Here is a 7,868-nt window from a genome sequence, read left to right as displayed (position 1 = left end):
ATTTTGATTAAACATCTTTGCTTTTTCCCAATCTGACCCTAGAACTTGCAGGAGTCTGTCCATACATTTCTGCAGAGGTGCTTCTCCAAAGCTACCTCCCCTTGTGAATGAAAGACTTCATGTAGGTAACAAAATATGAGATTAACTATGAAAAATTAAATTATTTATGACAACGATAAAGAAGAATGTTAGCTTAAATTATATTGTATGTGTTTGTACTGCAACAAGAGATGAAATCTAATCAACAAAGTCAACATCTTGGGCAACACTGTTATGATGCCAGTACATAAACTGAATTATTATGAAATAATGACATGCTCAGAAGCTGAAGGCAGATTCATTTGGAAAACTAGTGGGAAACTTTTTAAAAGAGAGTATGTTTAGTCTGACAATCTACATGGAGAAAGCATGGGTGGCTTGTACAACATTGTTTCAGTGCTTGTACATCATTGTTTCAGTGATCTCACAGATATGACAAAAACCAACAACTCGAGCTTTAATTGACTTTGTTGTTGAATAAACATCAGTTGATTCACCAGATTGTGTGAATGGAGGAAAGTTAAAAGAAAATTTATTCTCTCTGCAACATGCAGATCTATTTCCTTCAATCATGAAATGATAAAGAGTTAGCAAAGAAGGAATCTCTAAAAAGAATAGTTATCTTCAAAGAGTTATCTTCAAACAGTTACTTTAAGAAGGTGGAAGATGCACTGTTTATACATATTCAGATTTTTGAGAGCCTAATTATGAAAATATAACATTATTACATACAGAGAAAAAGTATGTGAAGCATGAATGTTCATAATGACAGATCCCTCAGTCCATGTGTAAAAATCTCTAGTGTTAGACTTCTAGCAATCAATGGTAACACATTTGTCATGTTATGGACTTCTATTTTCTGATAGAAGATGATGTCATAAATCTGGAAAGTCAGTCCAAGTTTCATTGATAATTGTAGTACTTTACAATACCCATGGGAGAGACACTAACCCAATATAAAGATTGTTTAAGATATCTGCTGTGGTACATGGATATGCCTGATACAAAACTAAACGTTGCCAAGGGCTATACTAGATGGACAAAATTTTCTTTTGGGGGGCCTGTGATCTTAAAGAGAGGCATAAACCCAGTCCAGATCACACTGCAGCACTCTCTCAGGCATGCATATCAGCAGATGTGATCGTTTTGTGTTCTCTACTGAGACTTACCTCAAGAAGTGCCAGATTTGTTCTAAGCTATGCAACAGTCATGGGACCCCTGCAGGCATTATTACATAATAACTTTAGTTTTCTTGGACAACTGTTTCTAAGTCTTGTTTTCAACCAGTTAAGGAGCTGGACTGTTAGAAATTAGCACTTCTTTGCGCAACCCCCTTCGTAACTGTAGATGATTCAAACTGCGGCCTTGATACAGTGCTTAGATGCATGAAGTCTGAAAGAACAATCACATTAGTATCAAGGCCAATAAAACAAAAGCTTTGTCATTAAAAATAAATCCTTTGCTTCCGTCTGGCCCACTGCAGATGTATTTTATTTCAAAACTCATTGTCTCTTAATGGCAGTATCATCAGCAATTCTCAATGTGTAGCACCATAAAATATTGCTGTAGACCTCTTGTGCTTTCCTCATAATTGCTAACTCATAGATAGATGGTTTTGAAACAATTGGTTGTATGAAAATTCTAAATTGTATATACAAAGAAGCTCAAAGTAGCTGTTGAGGTGCAATCTATGTTGCCAAGAATACACTCCTTCCTACAAACATCTGGGGATGTTGTTTTATTTTATTTTATAACTTAACCAACCTGTATGCTCTGTGTAATTTGGTGTTAAAGTAAACCTGACACTTGAAAGTTGCTATATTTCTACCACCAAAGTAACTCTTGAGCTAAAAGAAAAGAGAGACCAAGTCTTCCTTCATCATAGGCACAGGAACCAATCTTCCTGGAAATGGTTTTCTCTGTGAAGAACCCCTAATTCCATATTCCCCTGCCCACTTAGAGGTACCTCTCTGGCCTTCACTACTCCTCCTCTGCCCCAAAACAAAGACTTGGCCCTGCTGACCTCCTTGTCCTTCACACTTCACTTAGCTTTGCCTGTACAATTTGTTGCTGGGTACCTGCTACATTCCTGTATGCTGATTTCTTCTGCTAGCTCTGGTGGAGTATGAACATCCCCTTTGTCCTCAGCTAACACCTCAGAGAGGTGTTTCTCCAGGGTCCCACTCAGTCCATAATATCCTTTGTGCTTGTACCAGACACAGCACACTTATTGTGACCACTGAAGGCATCCTGCCTTCTCTTGCTGTTGAGTAAGTGTCTCACATCCCCACTGGAGTCTGCAGTCTGATTGCTAAACTGCTTCTACAACCCTCTAAATGTCTCCTCCTACAATTAATTCTACCTTAGAATATCACTACTGTAAGTAATGCAAATAAATATACATCACTTACCTCAATAATACCAGGAACTCAACTGCAGATTTATAAGTAGACTTTCAGCAATAAGCAACATGTTCAGAAATGTCAAGGCCTCTATTTACGTATTCACAACAGGGTGAGGAATATACATGCTGATGTGCAAAGTAAAAGGTATAGATTAATACCTAAAGTCTTCCCTCTTTTACTCCTTCACAAAACAGACTGTATATTCTGTATATTCCAAAACAGGCTATAATGTTCTTTATATCAGCCATTAAACTTTGACCATTGCAACAGAGCTACTCACAAACTGTGGATGTAATCCACATATAACAGAACATCTGTGTGGCTTTTCCTGCTTTCCAGTGGTGCTTGTTCTTCATACACAATTGCTCTGCAGGAGAGGAAATCATTTCATCTTTCTTATACCTGTGTATCAATTCATTCTTTAGTAGCTAGAAATTAATTTTGAATTACCTTAGAATTCATCAGGTAACGAAGATGAGACATAGTAATAAAAGGTGATCTCTTGATATACTTAAATGTCTGTTTTGTGTAGCCCTGCATTTAAGCTGAAGAGTCCAGCATGGACCAGAAGCAATAAGCCTGCCTGAAGGACACTCAGGAGGGCCATTTCAATGTACCTTTGCATTGGCTGCTCTTCCCACTCTGTAGATCAGAGGAGGCATTGGTAGGTGACTCTGGGAACCTCATTCCATGGTAGTTGGTGTCTCACTGTCTTCTCCACTGCAGCTAAAAACTTCAGAGCAAAAGAGATTTCTAATGGTGATTTTGCATAGTTCCTTTTACAAAGTACCCTACTGCCATAAAATACAAAAAAAAAAAAAAGAGCTGTTCTCCTTGCCACTTCGCCATCATACAGTGCAGATGCCATGCTGGAGACACAGGAATGAAAGAGGCCCCAAATAATCTGAATCCATTTAAGTATTACCACTCTTTTAAAAGTAAAGATGCAGTAGGTTCTCATACCGGATGTTAACCTGGCTTTAGAGTTTGGATAATGGGTTCTGACACAAACTCCAACTCTCAAATAAAAAAAATCTGTTTACTTATTATGTATGGAAAAGCCTCATGAGAATAATTATTACAAGCTATAACATCACCAATATTGGTTAATCCTCATCATTTCATCACACACATCTCACCGCATGACATTTTTTTGGCCATGTCCCGTCTTGTAGTGATCCATTCCCTGAGGTACAATTTCTTGCTGAATGGGAGAAGTCTGCTTCAGGACAATATTTCATCCTCCATTATTCTGTGCAATAAAAGGAACAGTTTAGTTCATTTAGTTCTCTTACTCCAAGCAGTGCACACAGCAAAAGGACTGAAATGCTGAGCAGTGACCTGTCCCAGATGAAGGATCCCAGAAAGAAACACTTCATCACTGTGATCCTGGATACTAACTGACTTGAGGCACACAGTGCTAAAGACCGTCCAGAGGTTTATTTGTTCTGGGTTACTTCTAGTACATTTTCCTCAGAGAATAAAAATAGCTCCACTCCGATACCACCCCAATAATAATCCCTGGTAGTTTTTTTTTTTTTTTTTTTTTTTTTTTTTTTTAATGCAGGAATCCTATATGGCCTGTCTAAGGTGTTGCAGATTCATCTTGCTTTTTTGCTAAGCTTTTTCCCTGACAAAAGAGCGCTGCTATTCTGGCTGCAAAGTGCAGCTGTTGGTAAGTCAACCCTCTAGTGGCCAGATCCAGCACAGAGCTTGCAGCAAGTTACACAAAGCAAATCTGCAGTTTTGATGTTTGTCTGGCAATAAAGAAAGAAAGAAAAAAAATCACATTCATGTTTAAATGCAGTGCTACCTAAATTAAGATAATGGGGGAAATACAGTATTGTTTAGTTTCCCAGTCATGAAAGTATTGTAAACATTAGAGCTGGATTGATGCACTTCTTGATGACTTGAAGTGGTTTTCATAAATGAAGTCCAAATATGTAATAGCTGCTCTCAATTTTCTATGAGAAGATTTATTCAAAAATAAATTTAGCTAAGGGGAAAAAAGAGACAGATTTGAAAGCTGAATTATTGCCAAGAACTGAAACATTGAAGCAGCCAGTCCCTTTTGAGACAGCTGCAACATTTCATGGTGTAAAGTCAGCGAATTTCCACAGGCCCTGCTGCCAGAGACCACAAAATGGTTTCAAACAACGGCTCACTTCATGATATTTTTGTTTTTTTAAAAAAAGTGTCCTTGTGCTGCTGAGTGGGCAGTGTGCGCTAAGTTAGCAGATTAATGAAAATGTTTCACTGGCACAAGATTTTGATTGCCCCAGTGCAAAATTGCTTGCAGATTGGAAAACAGCATGTTTCATTTCAAACTCATTCTCTTCCCATACATTAGCACTTGTCAATGTAGCCATTAAGCACAGTCAGTGCAGAAATTTAATTACAAAACCATTTATTTTATTGAAAGAAAAATAAACCCAAGCTACCTCAAATGCATTAGGTGGGTTCAAAACATGTTCGGCTGATAACACCCAAGGGTAGAGAGGCTGCTGTAAGAATAATGTTCCTTTCATGTGTGGTGGGGACTCAATATTAGAAACAGCTGCCTATAAGTCATTCTTTATTTAAGTTCTATTATGAATTAAAGAACAACTGATTTAATGAAGGAACTTTTTATATCTGAAGTTACTCAGCTGCAGTATTCATTCTGTCTTCCTTTAAGAAAGAGGTTAAATTTTAAATGTTAAGTAGGTGAACAGAACGATACTTTTTATTGAATACTTTTTTTTTTTTTTTTCTCATGTTAGCCTTTTGTTCTCCTAATGCTTGAAGAATGTAAGGTCTGTGGTATTAAAGGAAGTAACAAAAATGTGCTAAACACATCAAAAAGTAGAAAATCTGTATCTTATTTATGCCACAGAGTTCTACACTCTGCATGTCTTATAGGCATTTGCAAAGGCCCAAGAATAAGGATCTCTAACTAAATGATAGATGTGGGTCAAGCAGCACTCTGATGTCATGGTACATATTGCCTCTGTCTCACTACTAATGAGCTGCCAATAACAGGTCTGTTTTACTGTTCTGCTTGAAGAATAAAAAAAAAAAAGGAGTTATAACCTTAGTGGTTTGGACTGATTTGTCAATTTAAAGTGATTTTTTTTTCTTCTGTCTGAGATATCTACCCACAATTTCTTGCAGACATAGGCTCATGTAGTCCACCCAGATGAGAGCCCAGAAGAGGCGATGTGAGTGTTTGGCAGTGCCCCAGGCTGAGTGGCAGTCAAGGAGACTGCTGCTGCCATGGGGAGAACTGTACAGCAGAGAGAGCATCCTGGTGACACTGCATTTGCTCCAAGGACAGCAGCTCCATCAAATGCAATGCTTCCTCACACCACCCTCCAGTGCACAAGCCATTGTGTGTGTGTGTGTGTGTGCAGGGGCGGGTGGGGACAGTGGGATCCTCCCCACATCCTGGGCAGCCAGGGCCTCACACGTGGGTTTGATCACCCCCTGCCTTAAGCAAGGATGGAAACAGATGCTATTAATGAATCTAGGTATTCCATACAGCCATAATACTCCACAAAATGTTGTCCTAGATTAGCCAAGGTAGGTCATGTTCAGTAGTATTGCCTTTCATTAGCAGAATTAGCAATTAAGCACACGCCTTTATTTTAGATCATTTTCCTGAGACCACCTGTTTCCACTTCTTTTGCCTTTACCAAAAACTGAGGTATCAGAGGAATTTCCTAAATTTTTCTCTTGACTTCTAAAGCCTTTATTTATCCTTTTCCATGCTGTCATCCTCTCCATCAGAAGTGTCAACCCATGGGATGCATTTCTCAGGAAGGAATCTCCTCACCTACATCCTGTGTTGCAACACCACGTCATCCCAGACAAAGCAGCACAGTTAGAACACTGCCAGGACCAGCCACCTTCTCAGGTGACATCTTCCAACACTTTTGGGTTCACAACCTGGCAGAGGAATGACACTGGAGTTGCTGAAGTGCCAAACAGAAGTAGCATATCACCTCCTCTCTATCAGAGCCTGTTTTATGATTAGGAAAGCTCTGCAAAATCGCAGACACTACACCCATTCACATACACAACCAGGCACAAAGTGCAAGAGAGATAATATCACAGCATATTCCAAGAGGCCCATTTCATGCCTAAATTAGGGTATTCTTTGTTCTTGGGTTTTACATTTGTTACTCAGACAGGTTTTCTCTCTCTACTTCACTAAGAGAATTGTCATATAAAGTAGACTCAAAAACTAAGAAATCTTAGTCTTGTGTTTCTGTCCTGATATCATAAATGCATATATCAGGGTGGAAGAAAAACAACCAAAACCCACAAAAATAAGGAAAACAAACAAACAAACAAAAAGAATCTGAATCGAAATCTAGTTGCAAAAGAGCCAGCAAGGGGAAAAAAATCTGTTAAAATAATGAGTGGAATAAAGCTTGAGGGAAGGCTAGCACCAGGCTACTGCAAGGATCTTCCCTGGAGGTTTGTGCATGTTGGAGCCATTCTGGAGCATCGCCTCTCACTTCATAAAACTGCCTGCCCGCACTGTCCTCTTCCTCCTCCTCTCCTCAGGTCCCACTCCAGGGAGAGGCTGATGGGCTCAGCTCCTCCATTTGATAGCTCCCAAGTACATCCTGCCATGACAATTGCCACGGGTTTCCTTGTGCTTCAATATAAAAAGTTCCCTAGAGGTGTTTAAATATTAACTTGAAAGGCTGCTGAAAAGGAGGGAGTAGCACGGGATGCTGAAAAAGAGTTGTGAAATGCAAATAGACATAGTATCAAAACAAATGCCTCTTCTGAGGAGAGCCATTGCCTACAGAGGTTTCATCTCTGTGGACTATCTGAGGTTTTCAATCTAACAAAATACTCTCTTGGAAGTATGTCATGAGAGACAGCATGAGTATAACTGTATCATCAGCACAAAATCATTCCTTTGAAATGGGGCAATTCACAGCATTCTCCAACTTCATAGTACCGTTCCATTTTGATTTTTCTTAATTATTCTACATAATGTCTGTCTAAAAAAATATATTTTGCTAGTCTATAACTGAAAATACAGCTGAAAAGTACAAAAGTTTTCGTCTACAAACATTTATTTCTTAATATTCCAAGGAACAAAAGCATCCCAAGTTTAGATTCAAATTTTCAGTTATTAGTATCTGAACTTCTCACTAGCTTTAACACAAACCTGTCGTGCACCTCTGAGGTACTGAAATCTCATTCCCGTTTTGTGGATGAAGAAAGAAAGAAGGTAAGATGAGATCCTATGATTTTCCCAGATCTGGAAGTCTATAGTAAAGTCAGAGGCTGTGCTGAGCTCCCATGACTGTCTTTTATCTCTGTCAGCTCAAAAGGGATTTGGAACAGGAGTTATCCCAGATTTACAAGAGGACCAGCCACTGTTATCCAAAATTTGGATACTCCCTGTGGTACTATAGTTTC

General features: G+C 38.9%; 1 long non-coding RNA gene across 1 annotated transcript; it reads right to left on the bottom strand.

Moving 5' to 3' along the window:
* Nucleotides 1-479: 479 nt before the first annotated feature.
* LOC137852990 (uncharacterized) lies at nucleotides 480-6,371 on the bottom strand. The gene is made up of 4 exons (XR_011094135.1): nucleotides 6,259-6,371; nucleotides 3,584-3,696; nucleotides 3,062-3,177; nucleotides 480-2,811 (listed from the first exon to the last, which is right to left on the bottom strand). It is a non-coding gene; the product is annotated as an uncharacterized lncRNA (long non-coding RNA).
* Nucleotides 6,372-7,868: the final 1,497 nt, after the last annotated feature.

This window comes from Anas acuta, chromosome 3 (genome assembly GCF_963932015.1).
Source record: "Anas acuta chromosome 3, bAnaAcu1.1, whole genome shotgun sequence".
NCBI classification, from domain to species: domain Eukaryota; kingdom Metazoa; phylum Chordata; class Aves; order Anseriformes; family Anatidae; genus Anas; species Anas acuta.
Note: the sequence above shows the minus strand (reverse complement) of the source record. Positions and strands in the feature narration are given on the sequence as shown.